The sequence below is a fragment of the Dipodomys merriami genome, unplaced genomic scaffold (genome assembly GCF_024711535.1).
Source record: "Dipodomys merriami isolate MVZ:Mamm:240054 unplaced genomic scaffold, mDipMer1.0.p SCAF_22, whole genome shotgun sequence".
Classification (NCBI taxonomy): Eukaryota; Metazoa; Chordata; class Mammalia; order Rodentia; family Heteromyidae; genus Dipodomys; species Dipodomys merriami.
This window is the reverse complement of record NW_027203604.1, coordinates 13,592,308-13,614,298: the sequence shown is the minus strand read 5'-3', so window position 1 is coordinate 13,614,298 and position 21,991 is coordinate 13,592,308. Positions and strand designations below refer to the sequence as shown.

The window sequence follows — 21,991 nt, the reverse complement described above, 5'->3', positions numbered from 1 at the left end:
CCCTAACCGCATTGCCCTTTTTCTGAACTATTGGTATGTTCTGTTCCTGGACACTTGGGCAACTGTTCTGTTTCTTAAGGGTGGGCAGGGTTGGTGGCAACCTGTGTTTTTTGTTTTTCTCTCTTGGGGTTACTCTGAGAGCAGCCTAGCATAAGATGTTGGGGTTAATCTCAAATTGGAATTACTTTGGCTCTTCATTTTTATTTCCCTACACCTAGAATTCACATTTCCCATTTTCAGCAGGCAGGCAGCTACTTTTTTAAAATGGCTAAACCAGCAGGCCCTGCCCTCTGCTTGGATTGGCAGAATTCCAGCAGGCCCTGCCCTCTGCTTGGATTGGCAGAATTCAGGTTCACAACTTACAAGGGGATGTGGCTTAATTATCAGGATGTAACTAGAGTTTAATGGGATTATAATGTGATGTCTTAATTAAAGTATAGCAAGATAACTAAGTATAGCACTATAACTAAGTTTTCCTGTGCACTCTACCCACTTATTGAAGATTTCTTGTGCAACTCTATTGTCCTCAACCTCCTAACTGGAGGTTTCTTTCACACCCAGAGATAGTTTCCACTGTCAGTTTAAGTTTCAGTCTTCCCTAGTGAGTGTACAAAAACATGGATCAGAACTCTGCTGTTTCTAGGACACAGCTTAGTCACACACACACACACAATACCAAAAATACCCAACCACCAAGGCAATAGATGTAGACCCAATTTTTCCTGCCTTGGTCTGTACACAAAGTTATCTAGTCACCGCAGTTTTAATCTGGGCTTCTTGATTGTGATATCCATTTACCTTTCATTCTGAATCCCTTATCAGGTTCAAGGAAATGATGCTTTAGCCCAACCTGGAGGCTGCCACAACAGGGCAGCAGGAAGTATCTCCTCCTAAGGATGTGCTGCCAGGATTTCCTCAGGTGACACGAAAGATCCCAGATGAACCCCATGTTGTTAGGTAAGTATTGCTACCCACAACCTGGGACAGCCAAAGAAATGAGAATCAGGGGGCTCAGTGCTCACAGGCTTCTGAACCTTGAGCTAAAGTAAGCAAGCTTATTTATTTAGTTCAGTACAGGGAAGGTCACTACAAATATGTGCAGAAAACAGGGTAGCAATATATCTTGTAGTTATAATCACTAACATGAGATACAGTTTGTATATATATGATAACTGACTCCCTTACTGTTAGGGAAAGGGAAGTGGTAAACATTTAACCATAACATAAACATTCATCTTATTCCCAAGGTCTCAAGTGCTATAGGGTCTAGACAGCTCTAACTTAGACAATCATGGGTCCATATAACAGTAACTTGCACATTTGTTTTGCTTTGTCTGTTTGACCATTCAGGGTCCAGTTCTCAGCCTTCTGAGTATTGATGAGGTGGTGGCATTCCAACCTCTTAACCCTTTCCTGGTCTCATAGCTTGTCTTTACAGTGCCCTGCTGATGTGACTTGGGATGCTGGGGTGTTGCAAAGAAAAAGGACACCAGCGGAAAAATAGCACAACAAGGTAAAGTTTACTTCTGCAGAAGGGTGTCCCATCAGCCAAAAATCTGACAAGAAAGCACACACATCAGGCAGGCAGCTACCTTTTTTTAAAATGGCTAAACCAGCAGGCCCTGCCCCTCTGCTTAGATTGGCTGAGCTCAAGCTCACAACTTGCAAAAGGATGTGGCTTAACTAACGAGATGTAATAGACTTTAATGAGATTATAATGTGATGTCTTAAAGTATAGCAGGAAAGGGATGTAACTAAGATGTAAACAAGGGTCAAACCAGCTGGCCACAGCAGGAACTTTTCAGAAAAACAATTCTCACAAGATTGACAGAAAGGGAGAAACCTACTGTGATAGAAAAGACAGTTTTCCTCACACAATAAACACCTGTTCTTTCTCTTCACATCAGAGCCAGTGCCATGCTCATACATGATCCTGAACCCTGGTGCTTCCACATCTCCATCCAGAGATCTCCCCGTTAACATACCTGCACACAGGTCACTGGGGAAGCAGCCTACACTACCACTGATGGCTGCAGCATTCTCTGGGGAGCCCTCTGGTGCTGCTTGCTTACTCCAGGACACCTTTAGTATCAGGAGATAGAAGCTGTAACTCAAGTGGGGCAGTTAACTTCTAACAATATTGTGCAAACAGAGCAAGGAAAAAGACCAGCAATGTCCCACACACAATCAGAACATTGTTCTTATTAAGGCATCTCTCAATTTGAAAGCTCCAAGGGTGTCCTGCTCAGTGTGTCCTGCTCCACTACTCTTGCCAGGTACTGCCATGAATGCTATAGTGACTATTCTCACTAGTGAGGGTAGCCAGGATGCCCAAGAGAACTGGTCATGGGCCTCCTCCTTTGAACAATACCACATGCTTCCAACATTACTTCAGTAAACCAGGGACTATGGCCACATAGGCCCTGAGGCACACCCCAGGCCAAGCCTCCACCTGGTAAGAGCATCTGCAGATCTAACAGTGTCTATCAGAACTTCCAGAGCTGGCAGTGCTTCAAGACCTTGGTCCAGAGCAACCTTCCACACACTCTAATGTGGAAGCACTTGCCTGCTTCCTCATATGAGTGCCCCCCGTTAAGAACCAGGAGCTACTCCTGGAGCTCCTGTGTGGGGATCACAAGGGCCAGGGAAGTCCTGTGGCTGATGCCACCTGCAGAAAAAAATCACACACTCAAAACAGTAATGTCACACCACAGCATGAAAAGTGCCTTATTTTAGTAGCCCATGTGCCTCTGTGAGTGCAGCCAACCTTAATTTTCAAGAATTATAAGCATCATACAAAGGATAAAAGATCACACAGAGCTCCTGGTGCAATGTAAGCCACAATTGGACTTAGATCTAAGAGTATTTTGTGTAAGTACCACTCAGCTGAAAACATCGTGCAAGCTGCTGGAAGTGGTTGAGACCACAAACATTCCTTGCTCACAGTTCTGCAGCCTGGGATGCCCAGATTCAGAGACCAGCAGTTGCTGTGTCTGGTGAGAGTTCTCCCTGTACCTGCCTAGCCTGGGTCCTCACATGAGTGAGGGACATGTTTCCTCTTCCTCTGTGTAGAAAGGAGCTCTACCTCCATCACTGGCTGAGCCCCAAGCTGCTTCTCCCAATAGCTTCCCTGTTGGGATTAAGGCTTAGAACTCATTACCTGGGCTATGATCCACAATAACAGGAACATCAGGGAGTCCAATGCTCCTCTTGAGGTTGATGTTCTGTGGCTGGTTGGTGACATTGGGAAATGAGAAGAAAGGCCTGTATTGAATTGGATCAGCTGGGAATTGAGGGACACTTATGGACTGCGACTAATTCTGATGAATTCCATCCCAGTATTTCAGTCCCTAACCCAACTCAAGCCCACCATGTCCCTGGACAAGGCCCTGTGGAGAAAGCCTTCAGGAATGGGAATGCATAAGCAACTATGAGTGCATGAACTACCATAAGATGGTGGCCAAGTGGACCAGGGGCTATGTGATGGAAGAGGATAGAACTTGCCCACATGGGCCTTGTGGGGCTTATGGCTCCCACTGACAGGAGGGCATGGACAAGAACAGAGCCCTCCATACTCAATACCTTTCTGGCCAGGAAGTGGCACAGTCTACCTGGAGTGCAGGCCAGGCTCTGGGTGGGGTCCTTACAAACTCCTGACTCAATCATGTCTGGTCCACCCTTGCCAGGAGGTGGTATGTCAGTTGGGAAGGAGTAATCATCCAACAAGAGGTCACCTCCAAAACCAAGAGCTGTGCAAAGGAAAAATGTTTCTCTAGTCATATGATGCACACCTCTCCAGAAGCTGGTAGCTCTTGACATTGTGGAGACCACCTATGCTCATGAAAATAGCACACTTTTAACCTAATATCCCTGAAGTATATAAGAAGGTCAGACCTCTGCTCTTACTGATTTTCTTCTTTCCTTTCACCTAAGCAAGCAAGCAAGCAAGCAAGCAAACCAACTAACAGCAAAATAAACTAGCCCTCACATGAGGAAGTGAGCCAATCCTTTCAGCTTGAGTTTCACTTTGCCTCGACCTCCCCTGGACCCTGTTGCTCAGATCATCAGTCTAGGCTTTATATTCCCAGGATACCTGAATCTCATCTAAAACCCCTATGTTCTCTGCTACCAATCATATCCCTAACAAGCTTCTGAAAGTCAGCTCTCCTTTTGACTATTGAGAGGGGAAAGATAGTCTACAAAGGTGCCACAAAGGATTCTTCCTGTCACCTGGACCTGGCTTGATTTCCTGTAAGTTTTAAGAGACATGTGGTGGTCTCACATTTGTGGTTCTGTTCTAGATGAGCAACCTCTTGAGACACAACAAGCCCACTTCAGAGTCCTGCTCAACATCACAGGCATCTCTCCATGACTGGTCTGGGGATAGAACTGGCCTCTTTCTCCTCACCTTCCTCTGTGCTTCCTGCATTCCCAGATTCATGGAGTTTGAGGCTCAGAAGAGAATCCAAGGTACTACTGATGCAATTTCAGAGAGAGCTTCCACTACCATCCCTGAAGCCAGAATCCTCAAGGCTTCCATTCCTTGGAAATATCCAGTAGCCAGGTAGAGCATCCTCACCATGGAGCCCAATGACAATGGGAGGCCAAGGATGAGTTGAGGAAGGGCATATCCCATATCCTTAGACCTGGCCTTCAGGATGGGACATATGGTGCTACAAGCAGAACACTCACTAGAGCCTCGGCTTCCATAGCCCTTGGCCTTGAGCTGGGTATTATTCTGGCTACAGCAGTAACTCCTCTCCTCACTTGCCTCTCCTAGGACCCAGAGTCTGGGTGTTGAGAGCACCTGAAATATCAGTGTCTCTAAACGTTGTCCTACAGGGCTACCTTATATGTTCCACATCTTGTAGAGTCTCCTATGTCAGGGTAGCTCTCCTGAACTCTGCTCTCCTTAGCAGTGGATAAGAACCTAGGTTCCCCCATCTGCACATTGTCTTGTTTTCCTTTTTCCTAGAGTGCAACTCCAGCAAGACTGATCTGAAAGCTCAGCCTGGCTAGCACCCAGAGGCCACCAGAGACTAAGGCACCTGAGAGATTCCCCCCTGAAGCTGTGGAGGAGAACATAGCCATCATGGACTGGCTGGAGGACCTTCCAAAATCGTCCACTGAGGAGTCTGAGGAAACATGCAAAGGGGAAGGAGTGGAGCAACAGCAGGATGACTATGATATCTGCTCAGACCCAGACTTCCTGAGCTACAATGACCAGCTCTGCTTCCAGGAGGATTTCATGGCAGATGTGGGCTACATCCCTGGCCCTGGTGTCTGCCAGATTTCCTGGCCCTTGGAGTTAAGCTTCATTCTTTAGCAGAGAGAGAGAGACAGAGAGAGACAGAGAGAGAGAGAGAGAGAGAGAGAGAGAGAGAGAGAGAGAGAGAGAGAGAGAGAGAGAGAGAGAGAGAGAGAGAGAGACAGAGACAGAGACAGAGAGAGAGAGAGAGAGAGAGAGAGAGAGAGAGAGAGATGATTTAACAAGAGTCCTTGTAGACCAACTTTGGGAAGTCATTCCTTCCTATTTCTTCTTAAAATCCCCTTGGCACAGGTTGCTCCTTTCTGTACACATTCACAACTTTTCTTCCTTTTTGTCCCAGCTGGAGGCCATCATACATACCAGATTTATGGAACGATTGCTTTCCACAAAATCAGACATGAGTATCTTAGACCTAAGTGAGGAGCTAGAGTAGGAAGAAAGACTTACCCCTCCCCAGGTAAGCAGAGCAAAGAGTGTCCCCAGGTATATCAGGAAGAGGAATAACAGCAATACACCAGGGAGTGAGAGAACATAGCCCCATGCTTCTGGGGAGTCATGGACTTTGAGGTTACTCCTGATAGTAGATGTGGAAGTGGACAAGAAAGAAAGGGACAGGATAGCCAGAAAGTAGCTGAGTATATACAGCTGGAGAGATACTCAACAAGGGAGGAGGAGGGCAATCACAAGTCTATGTCTCTGAAACCAAGAGAGGTGACACCTCCAGTTGTTCCTTCCCCTCAGCCCTCCTCCTGCAGGATGCAAAGCCAGCAACTATTCATTTCGTCCAACAGGTAGTGAAGAAACACCTCATGGTCTCAAAAGAGAAAAGAGGTGTTGACATACTCTTTAGTCCTGGTGCACCCAACAGTAGCCTCAAGTGCTCCTAAGTTGACCACCTGCCAACATGAAGATAGAGATGACCACGGACCCCAACAAACAACATAGATACCTGCACCACAAAAATAACCTCCTGTGACCACCAGATACACTGTGCCACAGGTGCTGAATTGCTGACACCTCCTAACAATGCTGCTGTCATCCAGGGCTGTCATGGGTCTCCATCACTGGGAGCCACCCTGTCCGCTGGTTCTCTCCATGGACATGGAATCCACTCTCACTGCCTGGGGTCCAGAGGTGCAGTGGGTCTCAGAGAAGACTCTTCTGATGGAGGTCCATGCAAGCTGACAAGTGAGAGGAATGTGAACAAGAAAGGTCTTTCCAGCTTGGCCTTCTTGCTGGGCTCTCACTACCATCTCCTGTCCTGGGAATGTCACAGAGCTCCGGATCCTCCACCATCCTCCTCTGCGCTGGAAACCAAGTACCAAGACTCATTTTTCAAGAAGAAAAGGCACAGCCTGGATTCCCCTCCACCTGTCAAATCAGAGAAACAAACTCGCGTTAGAGACTAGTGCACTGTGAAAAATAATTCCTACCCAGAGCTTTGTCTGGACAGCAGGACCTGGCTTTGGGTCTGATTGACCCCTCACAGCCTCAGAAGAGAAAGCATGAAGCATTAGACAGAAGGAATACGAGGAGGAGAGAAAAAGGAGAAGAAAAAGAAGAGGAGGAGGAGGAGGGAGAAGGAGGAGGAGGAGGAAGAGGAGGAGGAGGAGGAGGAGGGAGAAGAAGAAGAAGAAGAAGAAGAAGAAGAAGAAGAAGAAGAAGAAGAAGAAGAAGAAGAAGAAGAAGAAGAAGAAGAAGAAGAAGAAGAAAAGAAGAAGAAGAAGAAGAAGAAGAAGAAGAAGAAGAAGAAGAAGAAGAAGAAGAAGAAGAAGAAGAAGAAGAGAAAGAAAGAAAGATGATGACAACAAGGAGGAAGAGGAGGAAGGGGAGGAAGAGGAGGAAGAGGAGGAAGAGGATGAAGAGGAGGAGAAAGAGGGGAAGGGAAGGAGGAGGAGGAAGAGAGGAAGGAAAGAGGAGGAAGAAGAGGAGGAGGAGAAATGGAACAGTAGCAGGAAGAGGATGAGATGTGCTTAGACCTAGAGCTCCTGAGAACTACATTGACCAGCTCTGTCCCCAGGAAGATTTCATGGCAAATGTGCACTATATCTCCAGCCCTGTTGTCTGCCACATTCCCTGGCCTTTGGAATGAAACTTGATTCCCTACCTGCTGAGCTCCATGTGTGCGCGCATGCGTGTGTGTGTGTGTGTGTGTGTGTGTGTGTGTGTGTGTGTGTGTGTGTGTGTGTGTGTGTGTGTGTGTGTGTGTGTGTGTGTGTGTGTGTGTGTGTGTGTGTGTGTGTGTGTGTGTGTGTGTGTGTGTGTGTGTGTGTGTGTGTACCAGTTTGGGGAGGTCATTCCTTCCTGTGTCTTCTCAAAGTCCCCTGGGCAAAGATTTCTCCTTTCTACACACACCGACACCCTCTTCCTCCTGCTCCAGGTGGAGGCCATCATTCACCCCACATTCCTGGAAGAATTGCTTTCCTCCAAACCAGACCTGGATCTTGAGGCCCTAATTGCGGAGCTGGAACAGGAAGAAGGACTCACCCCTGAGCAGGTTGGCACAGGAAAGACTGTAGGCAGGTAGATCAGGAGGGGAAGAAAGGCCACACAACCAAAAGGAAGCAGCACTGCCTTAGGCTTCTGGGCAGTCATGGCTTTGGAGGTTATTCCTGAAGGTAGATGTGGATGTGGACTAGAAGGAAGGACACAGGAGAGCCAGGGAGGGGCTGAGCTTGCACAGCTGCAAAGAGACCCAGTGGGGAGCTGACGAGCACAAGTGTGTGTGTCTGCAACCAAGAGAGGTGACCCTGCAGTTGTTCCCTCTACTCTGGGCCTTTCCCAGCCAGATGCAAAGCCAGTAACTCTGTATTTCCTCCAACAGATAGTGGAGAAACGTCTTGGGGCACTCAGAGTAGCCTCAAGTGTTTCTGAGTTGGCCATCTGCCAAGGTGCAGAGAGAAATGAGCAGAGCCCCCAACAAGCAGTCAGTGCAGATACCAGCACTCTGCATATCGTTTGCAGTGATGATCAGAGCCATGGTGGCACAGATGCAGAGCACCTGACACCTGCTGCTGCTGCTGCTGCTGTTCTCCAGGGGGGTCACGGGTGTCCTTCAGTAGGAACCACCCGGTCCACTGCTTGTCCCCAGGGACATGGATCCCATCCCCAGAGACTGGGGTCTGGAGATGCCGTGAATCCCATGGAAGAGTCTCCTGCTGGCACTCCACGCAAGCGAGCAGGGGACAGGAAGGTGGGCAAGGAAGGTGTCCCCAGCCTGGCTTCCTTGCTGGGCTCTGAGTACTGTCTCCTGCCCTGGGGACTCTCTCAGAGCCCCAGGTCCCCCACCACCCTCCTGTCCTCTGGACACCAAGCCCCCGGGCCTTCACTGTGCAAGAGAAGAGGCCACCGCCTGGATCCCCCTCCACCTGCCAAGTCCAAGAAAAGGGCTCGCATTGGAGACTCATGCACCCCAGCAAAGAATCCCTGCGCAGGGTCTCACTATGAGGAGTCTGCAAAGCAGGACTTGGCTTTGGGGCTGGTTCAGCCCTCACAGCCTCAGAAGAGAAAGCGTCAGGTATTGGACAGTCAGAAGAAGAAAAAGAATAAACAGCATTGAAGACAATGGAGTTGATAGCTTGTCTCTAGTGGTTCTTGAACTTAAAGTTGGGGCCTGAGTGAGATTTCACTGGGACTACATTCTCCAACCCACCAAGCAAGGGGCCCTCCTTGCTCAGTGATGATCCAGGGGTCCTTATGGTGGCAGAGGAAAGGGGAGGCCAGTGGGAGTAGGGGGAATAAATGGAGGGTGAAGTGAACCTGGATGGGGAGGGAGTTTAAAGCGGGGTACTTTATATTTATGGAAAGGTAAATCAAGACAGTTGGTTGGAACATGTCCTCAGAATAGCTGAGCTGGACTCTGGGCTGTACAAGGAATGAGGATGGTGAGGAGGGAAAGATCTAGTGATACCAGGATCTAAAGTGCATAGATGTTCATCCAATTCTTTTATCCACATCGGTCCACTGCTTCTGGAGCTAGCAAACTGGACTTTCCCTGTGATCTTGTTCATAATCTTCTCACAAGGCCTCACCTACTTAAGAGGTCCTTGTCTGCACATCATTACGTTACCCCCCACACCCCCCACACACATATCTATTAGGAGTGGTGATTTTTTGGAGGGGTCTGGTCATGGGGCCTGAACTCTGGGCCTGGGCGCTGTCCCTCAACTCTTCAGCTCAAGGCTAGTGCTCTACCACTTGAGCCACAGCACCACTTCCGGCTTTTTTCTTTTTGCTTATGTGGTGCTGAGGAATCGAACCCAGGGCTTCATGCATGCAAGGCAAGTGCTCTACCACGGAGCCACCTTCCCAGCCTCAGGAGTGGTGATTTTTTTGTCTTCAACCTTTCTACCATTGCCCCATTCTCTGCCTTATTCTAGGGGAAGAACCTGCGGGCTCCTGGGGAATCTTCAGCTGACAATCCTAGCAGGGACTCCTCCCCAATTCACGAAGATGCCATGCTCTCTGTCAGAGGCCTGCTCTTGTGGATGCCTTTTGGTAGCTACTCTTTTATTTTTACTCAGATTTGCAAGAGGTTCTCCTGGGCTCTGGTTTCTGAGGAAAATTGGTGAGAGTACCTGTTCAAAGTAGACGCATGTAAACATCGAAATGAAATGAGTCATGTAAAAAGCAAACACAACAGCTCCATGGACAGTACCCCATCTCACAGACAGCACATCCATGAAAGCTCTCCCCACAGCTCTCTGTCCCCCATGCCCAGCCATGCTGACACCTAGATCACAGAACCACACAAATGTTGAAGGATTCCTGAGGTACAGACACCTCTAAATACTTTTGCATAAACAAGAGCTTGAAGTCAGTATTTTTTTTCTTTTTGTTGGTCATGGAGCTTGAACTCTGGGCCTGGGCACTGTCTCAGCTCTTCAGCTCAAGGCTAGTGCTCTACCACTTGAGCCAGAGTGTCATTTCCAGTTTTTAGTGGTTTATTAGAGATAAGAGTCTCACAGACTTTCTTGCCCAAGCTGGCTTTGAACCGTGATCCTTAGATCTCAGTCTCCTGAGTAGCTAGGATTACAGGCATGAGCCACCAGCACCTGGCCTGAAGTCAGTATTTATGAAGATCCTTTGGCCATACAGAATTAACTAACCTGAGGTTGGAGGCATTGCTCAATTGGTAGAGTGCTAGCCAATGAACAAAAGCATCAGGTACCGAGTTCGAGTCCTGGTCTCTGACCTAAAAAATAGAAAGAAAGATAAAGAGAATTAGCTAACCTAATTAAAAGTGAAGAAAACTCACAAAGACCATGCTGAATGTATACATTACATGAGGGCCTATAGCTCCTGATGCTCCGGTGACAATTCAGACAGAGCTCCAATATTTGTGCTCATTGTTGTCTGTATGTTCTTATTTCATACAGATGCCTGATCACACATACTAAACACACACACAAAGTGTGCTAGTAACTACTTAATAATATATACTCTGAGAGAGGCAAGAAAATCTTGATTTTTAGGATTACTCAGTAAATCTATCCCAGTTTAACTAATGTCTGTGTCCCAATCTGATACCATTTAATACAAAATTGGTAAGAGACAAGCACATTGTCTAACACAGGCAAGCTCCCAAGACTCATGTCCTTTCATATGAATATATGTATACAATCCATGGGCCCCCGAGACTATTGCTACTCTCATCCCAAATATACACAAAACCACAGCACCTACCTACAGAACACACATACTTCACAGCTCCTGAATGTGCACATACAACTTTTAAGAAAAAAAATCCTATATATCCTTAATATGAATATATCATTGCTACAACTACAAATTGATGTACAACATTACCAAAAATACAGAAAAAATAAGGAGCATACTGTCCTGGTAAGTAAAGGAAAAAAAATCCAATAGGACCAGACTACATAATGACTAGTGTACAAACAATTATTCCATAAGTAACCCCCCAAAAAAGCATATAAAAACCCCACAATCCCGATACCCAATACTTTACAATTCCTGAATGCAAAGCCTATCGTCTATTTCAAAACATACATAATGAACTCCTCACATCTACAGAATGCATACTCATGTGTTCTGTGAACTCATATACACATATAGACACAGACAACTTGTATTAACTACACAAGACCAAACATACACTTAAGGGCCACAGCCACTGAAGTCCTCTAGCATTTTAATCCACAACCATGTAAAAAATACCTGTGCCTTTTCTACCCACAGACCACAAACATATACACTTACAAAACCCATGAATCTATACCTGAAACCCAGATATGTGTACACAATGTTTTTATCTCCAGTGCATGAGGCCCTGAATTCATTTCTCAACACCAAGCAATAAAAGGAATGAAAAGACTAAAAGGAAAAAGGAATATAATATGCTTATGTACAGGGTATACTAATAAACAAAAACTCAATGGACATGTAACCTTTAACAAACAACAAATACTATGCAAACATACAGTGCATAATATTTTATGATAATATATTCACATTAATAACTTCAATCTCATTGTACTTGTATACACAAGATCCCATACCCCAAGAAAATAACCCTCTGTCTTCCATATGTGGAATCATATAAATTCCACACAAAATTGCATAGTTTCATTTTGTAAGTCACCAATTAGTCATAGACCTGCTGTTCTTAACAATATTCCTTATGTCTATGCTGAAAAACACAGAAATAAATTGTGAAAAACACAGAAACAACTATCTAGCAAGTCCTGAATGCACCATCCTCCAGCATTTCCCCACAATGACAACAAAATTTCAAACCCACACTTCTTTAACATAACACATAGCCTCAGATATTCACCTTGACAGTCTCACAAACCCAAAACTGATAAGGGAAAACCCAAAATGTGACTACAGCCCCAACTGCCAACTGCAAATACCCTTGATCCTCACGCTGCAAACACAGTCACAAACTCCTCTAAACCCAATATCTTCACAGATAGCAATCACCCATACAGGCAAACTCACATTATTATTCAAAAAATAAAATGAAAATAAATTAAAAACTTAAAATGCAAATTTATATAATTTCTCAGCTAATGCCTCAAAATACATATAGCAAACCATCCATGCCCTCTCATTATTACAGTCCTCAGAGGCCAAGTACAACATACATCATATGTTTTTAAATTTTTATTGCAAAGGTACACAGGAGGGACAGTTACGTAAGTCAGGTAATGAGTTATATCACTTTTTTTTTTTTTTTTTGCCAGTCCTGGGGCTTGAACTCAGGGCCTGGGCACTGTCCTTGAGCTTCTTTTGCTCAAGGCTAGCACTCCACCACTTGAGCCACAGCACCAATATGTGCTATAAATATGTACATATATGAAAATGTAATGCATTTTTCTTTAAGAGATGAGTTGTATATAGTGGAATACGCAGTCAAGCTGGGAAATGATAGCTCACGCCTGTAATCCTAGCTACTCAGGAGGCTGAAATCTGAGGATCATTGTTCAAAGCAGGAAAGTCCTTGAGACTCTTATCTCCAATAAACTATTGAGGAAAAAGCCAGAAGTGGCTAACCTTCAGCAAAAGAGCTCAGGGACAGCACTCAGCCTCTGAGTTGAAGCCTCATGACTGACAAAAATAAAATACAATAGAATAAAATACATAATCACCTTTACTGCATATTCTTTTACATTCATTATTTGTATAATGCTTCAGGCTTTTCCAGACCTCTTTCCAGAGCACAATATAGAGTCAATCTGAGTTAAACTCTATTATTAAGTTCTGCAAAGGTGTTAAAGTGACATTAACTAATATAGTCAGAATATGAATCTTGTTTGCTAACTTTCACAATTTTCACAAGTAAAACAAGAAGGCCCGTCAGAACTTCGACCATTTTGCAATGATATGAGCTCATTGATTTATTTATTTATGTGTTGCTGAACCCGATCATTTAAGTGCTGATGGCTCATGCCTGTAATCCTAGCTACCCAGAAGGCCGAGATCTGAGGCTTGCTGTTTGCAGCCAGCCAAAAGCCTTGGAAATGCCCCTCAAGTACGAGAGCACCGGCCTTGAGTGAAAGCCAGGTGGAAATGATCTGGGGTCCTGAGTCCAATCCCCAGGGTCGGCAAGCGCGTGCGCGCATGTGCGCACGCGCGGGGACACACGTATATACACACACGCACACACTCACACACACAGGTTTCCCTCAAGCTTCTGCATGATTCAGGGTGTAAGGGATACTAAAGATATCCTACAACGAAAAGGTTGCAGGTTCGTGATTACCCTCCACCTCTCAGTTCAAGGCCAGAGCCTTCCCGGAACAATGAGGGCAGCCCAGAAATACCCATGTGCCAAACACCAGAGCTGACCCCGCAGGGCGCCCACCCTCCGACACCCGCTGCCTAGCCCAGGGCAGGGACACGAGCAGCACGGTGCTGCTTAGGAGGAGTCCGTGCCTGAATTTCCATTACCTTTTTTCTGGATAATTGACTCTGGACACCAGAATCACATCTGCCATGCTCCCACCTAGTTCCCCAACAGGTCAGCAACCGACTCCTGGAACAGTTGTAACTGCCATTAGTGCAGGAGGGACTCCCCCTGTGCCGCGCATGCGCTGACTGCCCCGGTTGGGGCCACGGGTCACGCTTCAGGCCACGCCCCCTCAAAGAACCTTTGAGTGGTTATTCTTCCTTTAAAACCAGCTTGTCAGACACGATCACTCAGATTTCCAGAGTGACCAGCCTGCCATGCTGCTTGCACTTAGACAACACCCACTCTGAATAATCTGTCCTAAAGCAAAGTCTTACACTTGCCCAAGTGCTTTGATTGCTTTTGTTTCATTCTTTTTGGGTGTGCGAATCCAGGAGCTTGAACTCAGGGCCTGGGCACTGTCCCTGAGCTTTTTTTGTGCACAAGGCTAGCACTCTACCACCTGAGCCACTTCCATCTGTTTGGGTGATTAATTGGAGATAACAGGCTCACAAATGTTCCTGCCCCTGTTGGCAGATCTCAGCCTGCTGAGTAGATAGGATTACAGGCATGAACCATTGGCACCCAACTTCATTTGTTTCATTCTTGTTCATACCTTTTAAAAATACTGGGTCTTTTTGTCTGGTCCATCTGAAAATTTCATTAACAACACTTTGAGCTCTCTTCACTGTGGCCGTCACGCAGCAGAGCCACTGCCCCCTGAATCTGGCATCCGTGAAGTCTTGGATTCAGTTCTCCACCATGAGGACTGTGCAAACCTGAGAAAACCGGATGCCGTTGCTGCTGAATGCTGGAGACAGTTGCTGCTGTCTCCATTTCATTCATTATGAAGTTGCAGATGAATGGAACCAGCAGAGCTGGGAGCCAGAAGCCCTAGCTTTCTATGAAGTGGTTGTAGTCTCTCTACTCCTTGGATTTTGGGAAAAGTTGTATGCAGTTTCAGCAGCTCAGTCTAGGAGGAAGATATATCTCAAGAAGATGGTCACTCCTGGGGATCAGCTGCTACTGATTTGGAATTTGAAACCATGCCCTGCTTTAGTGTTTGAGAAACATGCTCATCTTGTCTCAGGTCATCCTGAACATCTTTGTCTGGCAGCTTTTTTTTTTTTTTAGCACTTGTTAGACTGCCCAAAATAAATTTCTGTATTATTTAATAATTTTTGTTTACAGGGCTGGGAAGGTGGCTCAGTGGTAGAGTGCTTGCCTTGCATGCATGAGGCCCTGGGTTCGATTCTTCAGCACCACATAAGCAGAAAAAGCCGGAAGTGGCGCTGTGGCTCAAGTGGTAGAGGGCAACCTTGAGCTAAAGCGCTGAGGCACAGTGCCCAGGCCCAGAGTTCAGGCCCACAACCGATAAAAAAAAAAAAAAAAACCAAATAATTTTTGTTTACAAAACAAAACACTTTGATGTGTGGAAGAGGCTGCAAGGACCCAGACAGGACAGTGTTCATTGAAACAGGGCAGAGACGCCTGTTTGTCCACAGACAAAAATACAATCCAGGACTGGGAAGGTGTCTCAGTGGTAGAGGGCTTGCCTCACATGCATGAGGCTCTGGATTTGATTTCTCAGCACCACGTAACCAGAAAAGGCCAGAAGTAGTGCTGTGGCTCAAGTGGTAGAGCTCTTGCCTTGAGCTGAAGAGCTAAGGGACAGCAAGCCTCATGACCAACCAAAAAAAAAAAAAAAAATCCATAAAAGGTTCAGGGTGCCCAAAGCCAAACTGCCTTAATTCCAAATCAATAGTATTCTGAGGGTGATGAATGGAGAGATTCTATCTGGTGTCTTTGAGTGATTTTTTTTTTTGGGGTCCGGTTGTGGGGCCTGAACTCTGAGCCTGGGCGCTGTCCCTCAGCTCTTCAGCTCAAGGCTAGCGCTCTACCACTTGAACCACAGCACCACTTCCGGCTTTTTATTTTTGCTTATGTGGTGCTGAAGAATCGAACCCAGGGCCTCATGCATTGCAAGGCAAGCACTGTACCACTGAGCCACCTTCCCAGCCCCTCTTTGAGTGATTTTCAGAGCTTGTGACTTGCACATGTACTCTATTTTTATAAGAAAAAATTTATGCTAGCTGATAAAGAAAAACAAAACACTTTTGGCACAGAATTTCAGACTTGGGGAAACACTCTAAGGCATGATTTGTCCTGACTCTATTCCTAGAGTTCTATTACATTTACTCTACTATATATATTTATTTCACACACTGTGATCTATCACTAAATGTCCATGAAAAAATGTTTGCTTTGAAAGTTTAAAAAAAAAAGTCGACTTTAATCAACTTGACAACCTAGGCTTAGGGAAGAGTCCATGCCTGAATTTCCATGACCTTTTTTTTGGGGGGCGGGGGGGGGGATAACTGGTTGACTTCTCAGGTAGTATGGAAACTATTTATCCTCAGCCTGTTTATAGCACGTTGAAAGTTTTTATTTGGGAACATAGAAGAATAGAGCCAACTATCTTGAGTTAATACTGCTTTCAAATGCTTTGCTTTCAATACTTACAGAATTACTAGTATTTCTTGCTCCATATGACAGCATTGATCCTCCCCACCCCTCATCCATCACTGCCTCCAGCTTTCTATTGCACAAGGTATAGCAATTTTCCCGGCCTGTAATCTTAGCTACTCAGAAGGCTAAGATCTGAGTATAGTATAGAGGTTCAAAGCCAATTCCAGACAGGAAAATCTGAGAATTATATCTCCAATAAACTACAAAAAAAAGCCAGAAGTAGAGCAGTGGCTCATGTGGTAGAGATCTAGCCTTGATCAAAAAAGGGTCAGAGACAGTGCCCAATTCCTGAGTTCAAGTTCCAGAAGCAACATTATAAAACAAACAAACAGGGGCTGGGAAGGTGGCTCAGTGGTAGAGCGCTTGCCTTGCATGTATGAGGCCCTGGGTTCGATTCCTCAGCACCACATAAGCAAAAAAGAAAAAAGCCGGAAGTGGTGCTATGGCTCATGTGGTAGAGCGCTAGCCTTGAGCCGAAGAGCTGAGGGACAGTGCCCAGGCCCAGAGTTCATGCTCCACGACTGGACCCCCCCCCCCAAAACATAACCAAAAAAAAAATGCCCTGGCAGGGAAGTTGAAGTCATCATCAAATTTGGAGTCTTTAAAATAGGTACAAAATTATTTCTGCCATTCAAACAATTGTGTTATTGTGGGTGATGGTGCTGTTGGTAAACTATGTCTCCTGATACCTTGCACAACAAATAAATTTCCATCTGAATATAACTGTTTTTGACAACTATACAGTCACTGTTATGGGCAAGAAGATTATGACAGATTATAACCACTGAGTTATCCACAAACAGATGTATTTCTCATCTGTTTTTCAATGTCTCTCCATCTTCATTTGAAAATGTGAAAGCAAAGAGGGTACTTAAGGTTATTTACCAATATCCAAAGACTCTTATTTGTTGGGACCCAAATTGATCTCAGAGATGATGCCTCTACTATTGAGAAACTTGCCAAGAATAAACAAAAGCCTATCACTCCAGAGACTGCTGAAAAGTTGGCACATGATCTGAAGGCTGTCAAATTTGTAGAGTGTTCTACATTTACACAGAAAGGCCTAAAGAAATGTGTTTGACAAAGCAATATAGGCCTCTCTGGAGGCTCCAGAACCTAAGAAGAGCTGTAGAGGTGTGCTGCTAAGAACAATCTTCCAGAGCCCTTTCTGCACAGCTGGTGTGGAGATCATACTAAAAGCAATGCTTTGCCTCAAACTAAAATTCAAAATTAAAATTCATTTCTGCAATAATGACCTGCACCTGCCCACATGCACTCATGTGAGGAAAGGCCCATAGGTATGTCTGCCTTCACCCCCCAAGCACTCATTTTGATAAGTGCATACTGTCAGAAAAGTGATCAGTACCAGTTTCAGTTGTTTATTAAAAAAAAAAAAAAAAAAAAAAAAAAACTTTAGCCGGCGCCTGTGGTTCATGCCTATAATCCTAGCTACTCAGGAGGCTGAGATCTGAGGATCATGGTTCAAAGCCAGCCCAGGTAGGAATGTCTGTGAGACTCTTATCTCCAATAAACCACTCAGAAAACTGGAAGTGGCACTGTGGCTCAAGTGGTAGAGCACTAGCCTTGAGCTGAAGAGCTGAGGGACAGTGCTGAGGCCCAGAGTTCAAGCCCCATGACTGACAAAAAACAAAAAAACAAAAAACCTTTGTTTAAAAACAAGGCATGCTTGTGATGACTGTAATGGACTATTTTTGAAGTATTGAAGCTGCTCCCTAGTTCCATTTTAGAGGGTAATCTAGGACATTTTAAAGGTTTTTTTTTCGGGGGGGGGGAGTTCATTTTTTAGTATTTAAAAAAATTAGTCAGGGGGCAGCGCTTAAGGGAGGAGGACAGATTAATTCCACATTCCACTTGCTACATCTAGTTTAGAAAATGTGTTGCCCATGTGTTCCTTAGGAAGGAGTATAGTGAATGCCTCATTGAATAACATATTCCTTGAAAGTTGCCTTTTTTCTCCACCCTTGAGTAGACTCAGTTTTTTATGAAACTCATGAAAGTGGGTGGAAGCCATCTTGCTCTCTTCTTTTCTAAGATGCACTCTATATGTGACTGTGACTTTCAAGGAAATTCATTTGCCATTTGCCTTTTTTTTTGGAGGGGGGAGTAATTTCTAACTTCTTTTACTCACAAATGAAGGAAAGTATTATACCTTTTGAAATACACCAAATTGACTTCATACATAATTTTATTTTTCCTGTCAGCCATTGTTTTACATGCTTCGCACGGATTTGCTAGTCAGTAGTGTGGTATTCCTAGAAGCCAGCTGAAGACTGGCCCACAGAGACTCTGAGAGAGGTGCTGGGAGACAGAAGCCTGTGGGGTAACTGGCAGCCTTTCTGGTGATGAGGCTGCCAGGCCTGCTTCTTAAGCTGGTGGAAAGGCAATGCTTACCCAACATGGGGACCAGTCAGGGGAATCCCTTTGTTCTGTCTTGCATATGAGGAACCCTTGAGCAACCAGATGAAGCTCTCCAGTTTAATAAAAATTGCAAGAGTCTTATTAAGACTCTTTATTATGTGTTAATATTTCATCAGACTATTTCAGTTGCAATCTCCAGTTTTTAAAGCGTGTAAGTAATCTTTTCCACGTTCCTCAAATCCTAATTCTTATAGATTCATTAGCATTGAACCAATGCTTCCTCAGAGCTTGGGCACTGTCCCTGAGTTATTGCAAAAGTGGCTAGCACTCTGTCACTTGAGCCACAGATCCACTTTTGGCTTTTTGGTGGCTAATTGGTGAAAAGAGTCTCATGGACTTTTATGCTCAGGCTGGTTTGGAACTGTGATCATCAGGTCTCAGCCTCCTGTGTAGCTAGGATTATAGGTATGAGCTACTGGTGCCCAATAATTTTTTTCACTTTTGAAGGATAATTTCCCTGGATATAAAAATTAGGATTGAAGCTGGGCGCCAGTGGCTCATGCCTGTAATCCTAGCTGCTCAGGAGGCTGAGATCTGTTAATCATGGTTCCAAACCAGCCTGGTCACGAAAGTCTGTGAGACTCTTATCTCAAATAAACCACTCAGAAAACCGAAAGTGGGCACTGTGGTTCAAGTGATAGAGCACAAGCCTTGAGCTGAAGAGCTAAGGGACAGTGCCCAGGCTCAGAGTTCAAGACCCATAACCAAACAAAAAAAAAAAAATAGGATTGGCAGATTTTTGTCAACACTTCAAATGTTCTATTCTCTTCCAACTTACCTCGTTTCTGAAGAAAAGCCTGATGTAATTTTATCCTTGATCCTGATGGCTAAGGTGTTTTTTTCCTAACTTCTGGCTTCTCTAAGATTTTCTCCCTGACTTTGCCTTTCTGAAATATGAATATAACATGTTTTGGTGTTATATTTGGTATTTATCATAATTGATGTTTTCTGAGGTCCTGAGATTTGTGGTGTGGTAGTTGTCATGAATTATGAAAAATCCTGTCATTACTGTTTCAAATATTTCTTCTGTTCCATTTCCTTCTCCACTTAGTATTTTTCTTTTTTTTCTTTTTTTTGGGAGGGGGTCTGGTCATGGGGCTTGAACTCTGGGCCTGGGCACTGTCCCTCAGCTCTTCAGCTCAAGGCTAGCGCTCTACCACTTGAGCCACAGCGCCACTTCTGGCTTTTTTCTTTTTGCTTATGTGGTGCTGAGGAATTGAACCCAGGGCCTCATGCATGCAAGGCAAGCGCTCTACCACTGAGCCACCTTCCCAGCCCCTCTACTTAGTATTTTTCATTATGCATATGCTGCATCTTTGTAATTATATCACATGTTCAAGTATTGTGTTTGTTACTGTCAATCTTTTTCTTTTTGTATGATAGTACTGAAAATTTCTGGACATACCTTCATTTGCTGATTCATCACTGGCTATGTCCAGCTCATTAATGAACCTGTTAATAACATTCCTTCTGTGTCTTGATTTCTAGTATTTCTTTTTAACTACAACTAGGTGTCAATCGTATAGTGAAGCTGTCCCCCTAGAATATGACCTTCATTTGTGCTTCTCAGTAAACATCATCCCAAACCACAGTGGCACAAAGAAGGTAAGAGAGAGCTAGAGTCTAGTATTTCCTTTCCTCAAAACCAACTAGATGGCCAGGTGCTGGTAGATCACACCTGTAATCCTAGCTTCTCAGGAGGCTGAGATCTGAGGATCACAGTTCAAAGCCAGCCAGGGCAGGAAAGTCCATGAGACTCTTATCTCCATTAAACCACCAGAAAACCAGAAGTGGTGCGGTGGCTCAAGTGGTAGAGCTCTCATCTTGAGCTGAAGAGCTGAGGGACAGAACCCAGGCCCAGAGTTCAAGCCCCACGACCAACAAAATAAACCACTAGACTTGGATAAACCTCAAACTGATTGTGTTTTGATTTAAAAAAAAAAAAACTTCTTTTAGCCAAAAACAATGGTCAAGCCTGTAATCCTAGATATTTGGAAGACAGAGATGAAGAGATTGAGGCTTGAAGTCAGTTTAGGTATGAAAGTTCATGAAATTGCACCTCAGCCATGTTTATGTGTGGTATCATGCTACTGGCATCCCCAACAACACAAGTAGGAGGTTCACAGCTCAGGCTGTGATAAGTAATGCAAGAAGAGGCTGAAGATATGCCCTAAGTGGTAGTTATAGAAATCCTACCTAGCAAGTGAATATCTCTAAGGTCAGTCTCCAATAATGCCAAAAAATAAGTTTGTTTTATGAGCAGTTGTATGTAAGGTATAACTTCAAATTATGAGTATTTCTTCCCCCTTTTGACAGAGCAAGAGGGAATTTTGTTGTTGTTGTTTGTGAGACTTGAACTATGGGCCTGAGCGCTGTCCCTCAGCATTTTAGCTCAAGGCTAATGTTCTACCACTTGAGCCACAGTGCCATTTCTGGTTTTCTGAGTTGTTTATTGGAGATAAGAGTCTCATGACTTTCCTGCCTGGGCTGGCTTTGAACCGGGATCCTTATATCTCAGCCTCCTGAGTCGCTAGGATCATAGGCATGAGCCACCAGCACCCAGCATGAGCGAATTTTTATATGATCGATACTCTGAGAACCTGAGGAGACACCAGAGGTAAAACTGGTAAGAATGTGGGACCCTTAACATTTGTAGAGTTTTTTGTTTTTGTTTTCTGTCTGTTGTGGGGCTTGAACTCTGGGCCTGGGTGCTGTCCGTGTGCTCTTCAGCTCAAGGTGAGCACTCTACTGCTTGAGCCACAGCACCACTTCTGGTTTTCTAGTGGTTTATTGGAGATAAGAGTCTCACGGAGTTTCCTGCCCAAGCTGGCTTTGATCGTGATCCTCAGATCCCAGCCTCGTGAGTAGCTAGGATTACAGGTGTGAGCCACTGGCACTCAGTTTTTATAGTTTTAACCACACTATTTCAGCATTTGGTCCATCACAATTTAGGATTCTCTACCTTAATACTGTCTGCAGTGTCTGGAACCTATTCTCAAGCTTCTCTTCAGGTAAGCTGGGATTTCTCCTAAGTTCATGGATATTGGAGTTGGGGAGGTGTGCTGTGGGTCAGTACCCTAAAGAATTTATGGACAGTAGGATTATGGGAGCAGTAAGGAGGGAGCTGGACATCAACCAAGGAGAAGAACTCTTAAGACTTGATAGATTAAGCTGTAGCTCTTGATCTGGCATCAGAGACTCAGAGACTCTTCTATTTTTTATTTTTTATTTTTTTTGTTTACTGGTCCTGGGGCCTGAATTCTGGGCCTGGGTGCTGTCCCTGAGCTTCTTTTTCTCAAGGATAGTGCTCTACCACTTAAGCCAGGATACGACTTTCA

General features: G+C 44.9%; 1 long non-coding RNA gene and 1 pseudogene across 1 annotated transcript; one reads left to right on the top strand and one right to left on the bottom strand.

Moving 5' to 3' along the window:
• Window positions 1–6,394: 6,394 nt before the first annotated feature.
• LOC138834590 (uncharacterized) lies at window positions 6,395–13,749 on the bottom strand. Its single transcript, XR_011374212.1, has 3 exons — window positions 13,688–13,749; window positions 10,378–10,463; window positions 6,395–6,640 (listed from the first exon to the last, which is right to left on the bottom strand). It is a non-coding gene; the product is annotated as an uncharacterized lncRNA (long non-coding RNA).
• Window positions 13,750–14,757: 1,008 nt separating this feature from the next.
• Window positions 14,758–17,512, top strand: LOC138834925 (cell division control protein 42 homolog pseudogene; annotated as a pseudogene).
• Window positions 17,513–21,991: the final 4,479 nt, after the last annotated feature.